Source organism: Ambystoma mexicanum, chromosome 2q (genome assembly GCF_040938575.1).
Source record: "Ambystoma mexicanum isolate Mex_15411 chromosome 2q, UKY_AmexF1_1, whole genome shotgun sequence".
NCBI classification, from domain to species: domain Eukaryota; kingdom Metazoa; phylum Chordata; class Amphibia; order Caudata; family Ambystomatidae; genus Ambystoma; species Ambystoma mexicanum.
Window position 1 is genome coordinate 725,689,837 of NC_090924.1, and position 13,070 is coordinate 725,702,906.

Genomic DNA, 13,070 nt, shown 5'->3' on the forward strand with positions numbered 1-13,070 from the left:
GCCATGGTTATGCAGTTTACCTCAGAAACGAATGGCTTTATATTATTTAGCAATCTGAGGCAATGTTGCCAATTTTTGGTGGTCTGGTTCATGTGTGTTTCTGCACTGAGGAGTGATCGTAGGTGGATGCATAGGGTCTTCACTTTCCCGAGTGCAGGGATGTTGCAGCGCTTGATGTTAAAACTAGAGTAACTAGCATTCAATTTTGCCTGGGACTGAGAGGATCCAAAATCAGAAGCTCTGTCTTCCCTCCATTCAGACACATCCAGTTGTTGGTCATCTAGAGTTTGATCTTATTATATATAAGTTGGATATTGGCTGTGTCTGTGGCATGCTCACCACTAATCTAAGGAGTCAGCTGAGTATCATCAACGTAATGTGTATGAAAGACCCTATTTCCTCAAGAAGACTGCAGAGTGGTCTAATGTATAAATTGAACGTAGCTCCCTGGGGCACAACACAGAGGATTGGGGCAGGTTCTGAAATAGCGTCTCCCCAGCATACAGTGGATTTTCGATGGTATAAAAAAGACAGACCCCATTTTACTGATTCTTGAGCACAGTTTCATAGGACAATCAAGACGTGGAGCAGGCGTTCATGGTCAAGAAGGTCGAACACCACTGATAAATCCAACAGGACTAATAGTCCTGTTTTCCCTTTGTCCAGGATATCAAACATATGAATCTGGAGGTTGAACAGGGTTGTCTCTGTGCTATTCTTCAACCTGAAGCCTCACTGCCTGATGTGTAGTTTAAGAGAGGTACCAAGGTAGGCTTGAAGTTGTAGAGTTGTCATTTTATCTATGAACTTTAGAAGGAAGTTGGAGTTGGTTACAGGCCTCCAGTTCTTGGCGTCTTTAGTATGCAGACCCATTTTCTTTATTAGGGGGATGATGGTGACCACCTTAATGATGCTCGGGAGATGGTTGTGACCGAAGAATGCATTTACGAATCTGGTGAGGAAAGGGGAAAAAAATACCTTAATTGTCAAAGATGAATATGGCTGGTATAATGTTTTCAGGACAGGAGGTGGAGTGCTGTTAGGCAGAATTATATGCAGTACCCTTTGGGAACACGACACACAATTAAGACTACAAGTGACAGTACAAATTCACCTTTGGTACAAGCCCGTAATACACAGTAAAAGTGGTAGTGATGGCTGAGCAGCCAGACTTATCTCAAGTACAAGTGAGCAGTATCAAATAGTTACACAAAGGACAGCAATTACTATGATTCAAACAAACACTGACTCAAGGTTTCTGAGTAAAAGAAAATACATTTATGTACACATCAATTGTATAACATTTCACTAAAGTAAAGCAGTTGAAAAATCACGTTACCAATGCACCACACCATTCCCAATAGATTCTGGACAAGTTTAAACTAAAAACGAAGTGTGAGCAAAAATGGCACTCCAGTAATTTAAAAAGGGAGGGAAAAACAAAGTTAGGCTAAAATTGAGCAGCACCAACAGGTAAGTAAGCAGGGCAATCTAGAAAGAGGAACTACAGTGATGGAATCAAATCAAATAGGCTTAGGGCCAAAGTCAGTAGGACAAAAGTCTTTTGCTCAAGATCACAGACTTCAGGGTAGTTTGCGGTTAAGTCTTTGCCAAGAGTTCCAGACGAAGTTGGTCAGGAGAAAAGTTAGTTTAAAGAGAAGAGAAGGACAAGCCCTCGGATTGGCGAAAGGTTTCACACACCTTCACCGCGGCTGAACGAAACGCACAACCGGATTTGCACAGTACCTATAAATGGAGAAGAAGCTGTAGCTGAGGCGGACGTTCCTGGTAGTTCCTGCAGGCTCAAGGTTCCTGAAGCGACGTTTGGACTGGCATGAAGTACAAAGACTGGAGGGTCCTGCACTACCCAGGGAAGAAACCAGCAGCAGAGCAAAGCAACAAATAAAGATGCGCTCCTTAAAACCCAAGCAGGGTCCGACCTTCCTGGCTATCCGGCCCACTGTAGCTCTGTACAGCGAATTCGACCAGAGGAGGGAGTCCTGGCTTGCAGTTTGGGTGAACTGGTCAGTCCCACCAGCTCAGGGGAAGGACATTCCTTGAGGATCTTCACTGTTGTTGGAGTCTGAAGATTCGGACCTGCGGCAGGGCTCCACCGGGCGGTTCAGTCGTTGTAGGGGTCCTCTTCTGTCAGCTCCTCGTTGGTCCTTTCGTTCCAGTGGCGACTCAGCCTTTCGAATCCCAGAGACCTGCTTTTTATGCAGTTTTCCAACATTCACACAGCCTGGCTGTCAATCACACAGCAGGGTGGCTGACCTGGCCGGACAGTCACCTAGCCAATCAAACACGAGTGCGACTTGGGTTACCGAGGGAACCCCTGGCAGGGGTCCTAAAACCCCAACCTCACATCCTGCCTGCCCAGACTTTCAGATGTCTAAGGACAGCTTCTGTGTAGAAGCCCGCAAAGAGACGGTGAACAAAGGAACCGAAATTGGTTTGGCACGCAGAAAAAATCATGAGAAAGACATTTTCAAAAAGAATGGCAAATAAACCCAGCCGGAACCGTATAAAAACTTATATGGTTTAGCGGGTTTAAGGTTGAGGCTACCAAGATAGCCTAAAACAATACCAAGGTTATTTAAGATAACCGCAGTAGGAAAAATAGGGTAGTTACCACTGCCACCAGCCAAGTCTTGATGAAAAGGGAGCAAAACAATGCTCCAAGAGAAGCAGACAAAAAGGGATACGTTGTAACCCTTTCCAGTACCCCATGTAAGATGGTTTATACTGGGTCTGTGGATTTATACCTGACCAAAGCTCCCACGTCTGGTCTCAAGACATATCCCTTCAAACGGTTGGTGTGAAAGACTCTGGGAGCCTCCTTAGTTCTGCCTAAGTCCACCAAATAGTTCACCTCTCCAAGTCTGCCCACAACCTTGAAGGGTCCTATCCATTTTTCCTGCAAGGCCCTCTGCCTTGTTGGCACCATAACTAATACAAGCTGGTCTTGAGTAAACTCAACCATGCTTGCCTTCTGGTCATGCCAATGTTTGACCAGAGCCTGACCTGCTTTTAAGTTATCACTAGCTTCTGCCATCATGTGTGACATTCTCCTTTGGAGACCTATCACATAGTCAGTCACTCTCACTGGCTTGGGGGAAGGAGCTCTCTCCAACCCCTCCTTAAACAGAGCCAAGGGACCTCTGACTGGATGGCCATAGAGAAGCTCAAAGGGACTGTAATCAACTCCCTCCTGAGGGACTTCTCTATAAGCAAAGAGAAGGCATGGCAGTAGAAGGTCCCACTTTCTTTAAGGGGTTCTTCTAAAGCACCTATCATACTCTTTATAGTACAATTAAACCTCTCTACCAGTCCATTTGTCTGTGGATGGGAGGCTGTAGAAAACGTGTAAGTGACACCACAGTTTTTCCACATGGCTTGCATGTAGTGGGACATAAAATTGGATCCCCTGTCGGATATCACTTCCTTAGGAAACCCTACTCTGGTAAAAATTCCAAATAGAGCCTTAGCCACAGCCTGAGCCGTACCAGCTCTCATAGGTATGGCTTCCGGGTATCTTGTAGCATTGGTCTACTACAACCAGGATAAACCTATTCCATGAAGATGTGGGAGGGTCAAAGGAACAACAATGTTGATGCCCACCCTCTCAAAAGTAACTCCCACCACTGAGAGAGGCACCAGGGGTGCCACATTCTTGGCTCCACTCTTGCCACAGGTTTGGCAAGTGTGACAGCTCCTACAGAATTTGTCCACTTCTGAACCCATTTTAGGCCATTAGAAGTATAAGGAGAGCATTTCCTTGGTCTTTTTGAAACTCAAATGACCAGCCAAAGGTATCTCATGGGCCAACTGTAGGAACTGGACTCCGTTGACAAGAGGTACTACAATTCTTTTGCAGTCCCCAGGGATAGACTCAGTCGGTTCACTGTAGAAGAGGCCATCTTTCCAGCTTAACCTGTGCTTCCCAACTTCTTGCCCATCAAGCTGGTTAGCAGCCTGTTGTCGAAGACCTTCAAGAGTAAGACACTCTCTTTGTCCTCTGCTGAAGTCTGCTCTGTTGGGTCCACCTTCTGCCGGTAAAGACTGCAGCTCAGGATGGTCAACAGGGTCAAGATCTCCAACCAAAACAGTGTCTTCTTCCAGATCTGATTCTTCAGAAACTGGCTCAACCACACAGGTTGCACCTCACACTCTGCCTCAGCAGGTGGAGGGATCACAGGTGTGATCTTGGACAATCTTGGGGATGTCCTGGTTGGTAGCACAGGGGTGCTGTCTGACTTTTTCCTTGAGGTCTTGGGTTTCCCCTTCGCCTCTGTCTTTTTTGAAATGGCAGTGAGCAACTCCTGTGGAGTGGGAGTGATAGTTTCCTCTATCAACTCCTCTGGAGAGCCCCTCAAGGTCCTCTCCTTTGCAGGCCTAGTGAGCTCCTGTCTCCTCTTACTGGGAGGCCTGGGGTGCTTGACACAACTCCAAGAGTTTTCAGGTCATTACCCAACAGAACTCTCCCAGGCAATTCACTATGCACACTAACAGGTATTTTGACAGAAATATCATTACACTGGATGAGAGCTGGTAACTGGGGAAGCATTTGCACAGGGCATCCAGCTAATTTGGTGAGGCGTTTGGGTGCCTTAGCAACATCCTCCACCATGAAAAATGATTCATCCACCACAGTTATGTTGGCTCCTGTGTCTCTGATGGCAGGGTCTTCTGGCCATTCACAAGAACACTATCTTTATAATACTCTTTAGTATTATCTGGGATGGAATTATAGACATCTAAATTCAGTTGTTCCCACAAGCCCAGGGACACTAAAGAAACACTTTGCTACAATCATGGCTTTATTGATCCAACAATTGTCAACTTTGTTAAGATCAGATCTGTTCACATCTAGAAAGATAATAGCCTGAGTTGCATGTGTAATGTTACAATACCTTGTTGTCATAGTTATTATATCTAATACCTCAGACCAAAACCCATCAAATCGCGGGCCGCTCCAAAGCATGTGGTATGGGGACCAACACTTGCCCCGACAACTTGAGCAATTATCATTCTCTAGTAGACCTAATAATTTCACCCTTAGATGAGTCCAATACATGCATCATATTATCTTTTGTTGACTGAGTCTTAAATTGAGATCCGGTTTTGTGTTAAGAAAATCCTGAAAAACTTTACCAATCTGATTGAGCATGAATTTATTAAATGGCAAACATAGGGATTTACTGATATATAATGCTTTAGGCAGAAGGAACATTTTACTCATATTTATCTTTGCCCAATTTCCTTTTTCATATTCTCAATAACTTTAATTATGTTAGTTTCCACAATTTTCTTTATGTCTTGGACTAAAACAATACCTAAATATGTTACCATATTTTCAGACCAGCTGCATTTCCATGAATCAAAATCCTCCCTGCAGCACGCCAATGAAAGTGGTAGGATTTCAGACTTCGACCAGTTAATCTTGTGCTGAGACAATTCACCTACTTCCTCAAACATATCTTCAAGTCTATTACAACATTCACTTGGCATTGATAAAAGAATGACGATGTCATCTGCATATGACAATACTTTGTATTCTTTCATTCCAATAGTTATATCTTTAATTCGATCCTCTTGTCAGATGTATGCTGCCTTTGGTTCTAAGGCAATATTAAATAAAAACAGAGGTAAGTGGTGGCATCCTTGTCTAGTACCTCGTTCTAGGCGGAATAAGTCCGACATCATTCAGTTCACCAATATGTTTGCAACAGCCCTTTTACGTAGGCTTCCTACCATTTTAAGAAAACAAGGTCCAAATGCCATTTTATTCATTGTATATTTCAAAAATCTCCAATTAACCATATGAAACATCTTTTCTGCATCTAAAAAAATCAACACTCCATCTCCTGCATTCCTATTTTACAATTCTAAATATCAATAAGATTTCTAATGTTGTCATATATGTACCTCTGCCTTATAAAGCCTGTCTGTGAGTTATGAATGATATCCCCCTATGCAATTGTCTAATTGATTCGCGAATATCTCAACAAACATCGTAATCTCAACATTAAGTAATGAAATCAGTCTATAGTGTTCACACTTATTATGATCTTTACCCTGTTTGGGAATCAATGTTACTAGTGCTTTCTTAATAGTAGGACAAACTTCATCCACATCCAACATATGGTCATACAACTCACATAAAATGGGTGCCAATTGTGTCAAAAAGGTCTGGTAAAACTGTACTGGTAAACTGTCAAGTCCTGCAGATTTACCAAGATTCCGATGCTTAATGGCTGTGATTATTTCCTCAATTGATATCCGTTCATCTAACACAATTTTATTTTTCCACTTGAAGACATAGGAGTTTAATCTTTCTAAAAGAAGTTCTAATTTAGAATGAACCAGCTGAATATTTTCAGAATATAATAATTTGTTGTAGGCTCTGAATTGTGCATAGATGCCAGTATTTGATGCAATTGGTGTACCAGAGTTATCTAGTATACTTTTTACTAAAGTTTGTTCAAACATCCTTTTCAATTATCTTGCCAACAGTCTGCCCCCTTTGTCACTATTTTCCCAGAAAACGTGTTTTGTGTAAAATATACCTTTGTCTGCCATTTTCTTTATTTTATTTTTTATTTGTATGTGATCCAAAGGAACTTTACAAGAAGAGAAGACCTAGATTTGTATACGAAGTGACTAAACAGGGTGGGACCCTGATCATGTTAACATTTTCATTGTATGTTCTAGGTTTTTTGCAGTCTCTAGAAGCCAGGTTGTTTGATCGCCACTGTAAGAGGATTCAATTCAACACTACAGCTAAGTCAATGCCTAGTCTGGGATACTGAATGGAAACCCTTATTGATATATCTTTATGTCCAGTTCATGCGTTCTGGATGACTACCCCTATATAACACCCCTCTCTTGGAATCCCCCTGACCCCACTGAGCCAAGAAGTAGTTCTGTTTTGCAAGTTAAAAGGTTTATTTGAGAATTTAAACAATATATATATATATATCACACTTTATAATAAATTAATAATTGAATATAACACTTAATCTGAGCAGTAATCAATAATGGATAGTCTGGCACCAGCACACTTGTGAATAGGAACAGAAGAACAAGGTGGTAGAGAATACTTTATATAAGTTCAGATGGATGTAATGTTGAATGAAATGCAATACAGAAAATACTCAATATGATTTCAACAAAACAATGTAATCACTTTTCTCTGGCAATCTCCTCCCCCCTTTATGCAATGCAAGGAAATGGAAGGAAAGCACACAGTTCTCAGAAATGCAATCAAATGTATTTCAGTTCACCCCAGCAAGCTTAGACTACAGAAGTTTGAAACACAGGCCCAAAATGCTTTTATATGTGATAGCGATATATTGGAAAATGTGCTAAAATGATTTTAATTCCCTCTGGAGGTTCAGGTTGAGGATTAGTTGGTTTAAATTAGTTCAGGCTTACTTTAGCACTGTTCTAGGAATGATTGGCAGGTTAAACGAATTTTTGGCAAATGAAAGCAAGGAAGCTGCTGTTTTCACACGTGGAGAAATGTGCAAATCGCGGCAAATTCGCGAGAGCGTTTTTCGCGATTGCGGCAAAAGTACAGGGAGTAGGAATGCGGTTCTAGGTTCTTCGAAAGGCCAAGATTCCCAGCTTTCAGAGGAAAGTTAAACCAAGTTCCTAGCCCAAACGGTTACGCAGTTATGAACGATTAAATAAAGGTAGTTTTTCGGATTTGAAATGTTAAAAGTTCAGAGCGACAGGTTACAGCTTGCAACTAGAAAATGACAGGTGACAGCTTTGCAAATGACAGGTGACAGTTAGGAGACAGTTCTGGTTAGATTAAAATAGATTGAATTATATTATCTTAACTAAGAGATTGGTTCTGCACAGTTCTGCTAGCTACTCACAATATATTTTTGAAATAAATGGGCCTCGCCATGGATCTGGTCAACAGGTTTTCTTCACTCGCCACGGACGGTCTCTGCGCACAGCGTCTGGGTCAGCTCTCTGGTTCTGTGAACAGTGGTCTGGGTCAGCTCTGCTCTGCCTCTGGTTCTGGATACTGCTCTGCTTTCTCTGGGTACGGCACTGCTTCTGGATCTTTCTGCACAGCTTTCTCTGGACCCAACGCTGATCTGCACGGCTCCTGAATGCTGCTTTCGCTGTTAGGTTTGCTGGATGCTGAGGCCCACTGAGAAGAGTTCTCAGTTTGTGGGTTTAGGCCCTTGCTTTGAGTTCTGAATCAAGTTCTTTGGAGTTTTAAAGTCTAAGTGTTGAATCTGGTATCTTCTGGATGTTGTGTGGTCCGGCAGAGCGCGTTACAGCAAATGGAATTAAATGTCCCTATCTGTCCTGACTGTCTGCTTTTATGTGTTTTGAAAGTGGGTGTGTGTGCAGCATCACTAGCCAGCCCCTCTCTCAACTGCCCATTGGCCAAATTCTCCCCTCTCCCATGATTGGGGAAGGAACTGTGAGTCAGAGTGATGCTGTAGGTTTTATGGGTCAGAGGATCCTCCCCTGGTCAGTTTGCCCACAAAATCTATATTTGATCAAAATGCACACTTCATAGATACACAGTGGTTTGAAATTACATGCACCCATCATGCATTTACTGATGGTAGCCCCTGGTCAACTCTGCTCTTCCTGGGGGCTTGCATTCAGAAATGGCAATATTTTGTGCTTTTTAGTGGTTTTGCAACATCAGATTTTTCTCCAGATTTGTACACATGTACACGGCCTGTCCATGCATACTCCAGTAAATTAACATGTCTCTAGCTTAAACAGAGTCTGTAGTATACATAAATAGCAGGGTTTTGCCCCAGAACATCACACAAATTGGAGTTTGGGCTTGAATTGAAGGTACATTTTTTAAATTAAGGCTCTCAAAGTTATACATTTCTGTCATTTGATTACAAAGAGTTATCAGTGTTTCTGTAAAATATATATTTTGCTTTCAATTCAGTTCTCAGAGTGTTGGAGTCCGCCTCCAAGACTTGGGTGGGTAAGTCACATGTGTCTTCTGGCAGGCAGGCCTTTGTTGACAGGAAACAGTCAAAATCAACATATCCTATTCAATTGCAAGAGCCTATTGTGTGGTCTCCAGGAGGCTCCCAGCCAGTCTGCCTTCTATCAATCAAGAGGTCATGTGAGATTCTAACTCCTGGTGTGAATCTCTGGAGGTGAGAGGGTTTCCCAGGTTTCAGACCTCTGGGAATAGCAGGTGGCTAATTTTTAATTAAAATGCAGCCTTTGAAGTCAGCTGAGTCAAATCCCTTTGTCAGCAACTGCACTCAGTTCTCCTGTCAGAGTTTAGACCGCTAGCGCCGCCTTGAGGATTTTGTTGGTACTGCATGCAATTTTGGGATCTTTCTTGGATTAATGCATTCTAAACAGGAATGGTTCTTATATGGTAGTAAATAATCCTTGCTTAACATTGTTTTGATGGGGCTCCTTACAGTAAGATGGTTATGTGGAACCCCACAAAAGGGTTGAATCTTTAAAGTGGTCCAATGAGCCACGATTTCAGCAACTTTTTGACATCAGTAACAGTGGATTTTGTTAACAAAGATCTTTCTTTACACTGGTGGGTGGCAAGTTAGGTAACCATTTTGGTGTGCGCACAAACTGCGTGGTTCTCCTGGATTCTGGCGCACTTGTGGGCTTTTTGGCCATCTTGGATTTTCTAAGCCCACAGCACCAAATGTTGCAGCATGATAGCTCAAACGTGGGTCAGGACACCCAACAGATCCCCCCACGTGACTGCCCTTTGAATTTGAGTCGATGGGGAGTCGGGTGCACAAGGGTTTTGACCCACGCACTGGTCTGTCCGCATAATCTTCTTCCAATTCTGCAAATGGCACAGTTCAGCATCTTTTCCTCCATCTGGTACTGATAGATCGGTTCTCCTCGCCGGTCCTGATGGGAATATTGGGCGGTACCCCGGGCCCCTCGCGTCTCTGCTCCCGGTCTCCGGATCATCCTCCTTGGCCAGTCTCGAGGTTTTCTTTCTCCTAGGACGACAAAGGAAGAGCAGCAATACCTATTCATAGACATTTTTCCCCCACCATTGATATAGTGGGGTGGCATATAAATTTATAGTCCAAACATATGAACATGCACATTTCTTTTTGCAATCAAAAACGACAACACCCGCATTGAGAAACTCAGAATTTGATAGGCGATATGTAGGATCTTTTAAGTTAGAACTGAATTAATCTGAGACAGTACCCTCTAGGATTCCAGAGGATTCCTCCAGTTGTTGCAGAGTGTGCCTGGGATGGCAACACTTCAACTGGTTAATGTGGACCCACTTGTCTTCCCCCTCTGCCAAACCGCCTTTGGGGATGCGGATCTTGTAGGCCACAGGGGAGATTTTGTCTATAATCTCAAAGGGTCCCTTCCATGTAGGCAAAAATTTTCGCTGTTTGGCCTGGTTCCTTTGGAAATTGTATAGATAGACCCGGTCCCCCACCTGATATTCCTTCCTGGAAGTCTTCAGGTCATAGTGGGTCTTCATGCTATCAGCTGATCTTTCTAGATTCCGCTGAGCATAAGCAAAAGCATGTTGAAGGTGTTTCCTTAAATTCAAATGCTGAGGAAGCACCATCTTGCGTCCAGTCATCAACTCGAATGGTGACATTTTGGTTGCAGATGAAGGGTAGATCTGATGGCCATTAGGACCAGAGGTAATCGGATATCCCAACTTGGCCCAGAATCTGCCACAAACTTTTTTAGTATGCTCACAATGGTTCGGTTATATCTCTCTACTGCCCCAGAAGAAGCTGGCCGGTAAGCAATATGCAACTTCCTTTTGACCCCCAGTATCTCCCACATCTTTGTCATTACTTCACTGGTGAAGTGGCTACCCCTGTCTGACTCAATCCTTTGAGGTAGACCGAAACGGGAAAAGATGTGGTTAATCATCAGGGCAGCTGCAGTTTCTGCCTTGCAATTTGGGGCTGGGAGACATTCCACCCACTTGGTAAACAAACATGTCACAGTCAACATGTACTTATTCCCCGTAGCAGAGCGAATCACGGGGCCTACAAAGTCGATTTGTAAATCTGACCATGGCAGTGTCATCCCCCTCTTTTGGAGAGGCGCACGGTGCGTGAGGGATGATGGCTGAAATTGTGCACACACAAGACACCCCTTCAAGTATTGGTCGAGGTCCTGCCCAATGTGTGGCCAGTATGCAACCTCTCTTAAGATTTCCAATGTTGTGTGAAACCCCCTATGACCGGCGGTGGCCGCATCATGGGCGTGACTTAACATCAGGCTTCGGAATGAGGTAGGAACCACCCACTGATCGTGGCCAGCTTTGGATTTCCTTACCAGCAAACCGTCTTGGATCCGGAACATTTTTGGACATTTCATCAACACCCTTAGGTCTTCTTTCCCAATGTAATCGGTATCCGTCAGGGGAAAGTTCTTAGGGTCCTCAAGGTGCTGGTAAAATTTACCAATTATTGGATCCCCCTTCTGAGCGGTAATCAAATCAGCCTCAGGGGTCTCCTTACTCCATTGTGCAATTGAAAGGTCGTTGTGAGCATTTGTCTGGGACCTAGTGATAGCAGTGACCTGGATTTCCCCCAACAGGGACTCAATCTCAATTAGATCCCCTTGGATGGCCCCGGTTTTGGCCAGCTGATCAGCTAAGTCATTTCCAGTTTTGTCCGGTCCCTCTACTTTGGAATGACCCTTGATCTTCTTCCAATAGATGGTTATTCCTTTTGAGGTGACCAGATCATCAATGTTTTGGATCAACTTCCCATGTTTCAAGGGTTTGTTGTTAGCACATAACATGCCTCTGGTTTTCCAATTAACCAGGTGCTCCACGAACCCGTTCCGTACATAATCCGAATCTGTGATTATGACCAGTTCGTGGAGTTGATGCTGGACAGCAGTGAGGATGGCCTGATGCACAGCCATCAATTCTGCCACCTGACTACTTCGGGGACCAATTTTGTATCCAGCGGAGGGTTCTGGGAACTCATTCACCCATGCATTCCCTACGCCGGCCACCCGTTCTTTCTCCCCGTTGTTGTCAACATGGTAAGAGCATCCATCCACATAGACAGTGGGCATTCCCTCACACTTGTCCTCTTCAAAGACTTTGTGTGGGGAATTAAGGTATGCCTCCATGTTGTCCTTGATTTTTAGACTTTCGTCCTCGAGACAGTTTTCTCTGGCACAATCATGCAAGTCAGCCAGACCTTGCCCGAGGGGACTCTTCTTGTTTTGGCCATATCTGACCTCCACAGGAAAGCCTTGCATTGACAGAATCCAGGAAGTAATTCGGGAATTACTCACATTTCCGGCCCGGATTCTATCACTTTGGAGATATTGCAGAGGCTGGTGTGGAGTCTCCACTATGATGTGTTCCCCCTGGATAAACACGGGCGGTAATTCTTCAATGCCCACACCGTTGCCAGGAGTGCCTTCTCACAATCGTTGAATTTTTCCTCCACAGAGGATAAAGTTTTGCTCGCATAGGAGATTACTTTATTGACCTTGTCATGCTTTTGGTATAATACTGCTGTCAAGCACGTATTAGAGAACCCCGTCTCCAGGAAGAACCCCTTGTTTCTGACAGGGTAAGCTAGGCAAGGCGCTTGTGAGAGGCTTCTCTTGAGTTGTTTTACCGCCTCGGCTTGTTCTGGACCCCATTCCCACTTGACCCCCCCTTCAGGAGATGAATCAGGGGTCTGGTGATCTCTGCGTAGCCCTCAATGAACTTTCTGCTGTAATTAGTTAGTCCAAGGAGGCTCCTTAGTTCCCGCAGAGTTGTGGGGTCTTTCAGTTTCTGAAGTGCTTCCACTTTCTTTTCCTGGGGACAGAGACCCTGAGGAGTAATCTCATGCCCCAAGAAAATAACACGGGTTCTACACCACTGTGCTTTCTGAAAGGAAAGTTTTGCTCCGGCGGCCCTCAACTGCGTCAGAACATAACGGATCTCCGCTATGTGTTCCTCCACAGATGAACTTTTGATGAGGACATCATCTACATAAGCCAGGTTACCCCTCGCACCCAGGTCAGGCATGGCCTTATGTAGGAAAATATTGAACTCATTACCGGAGTTAAGGTATCCG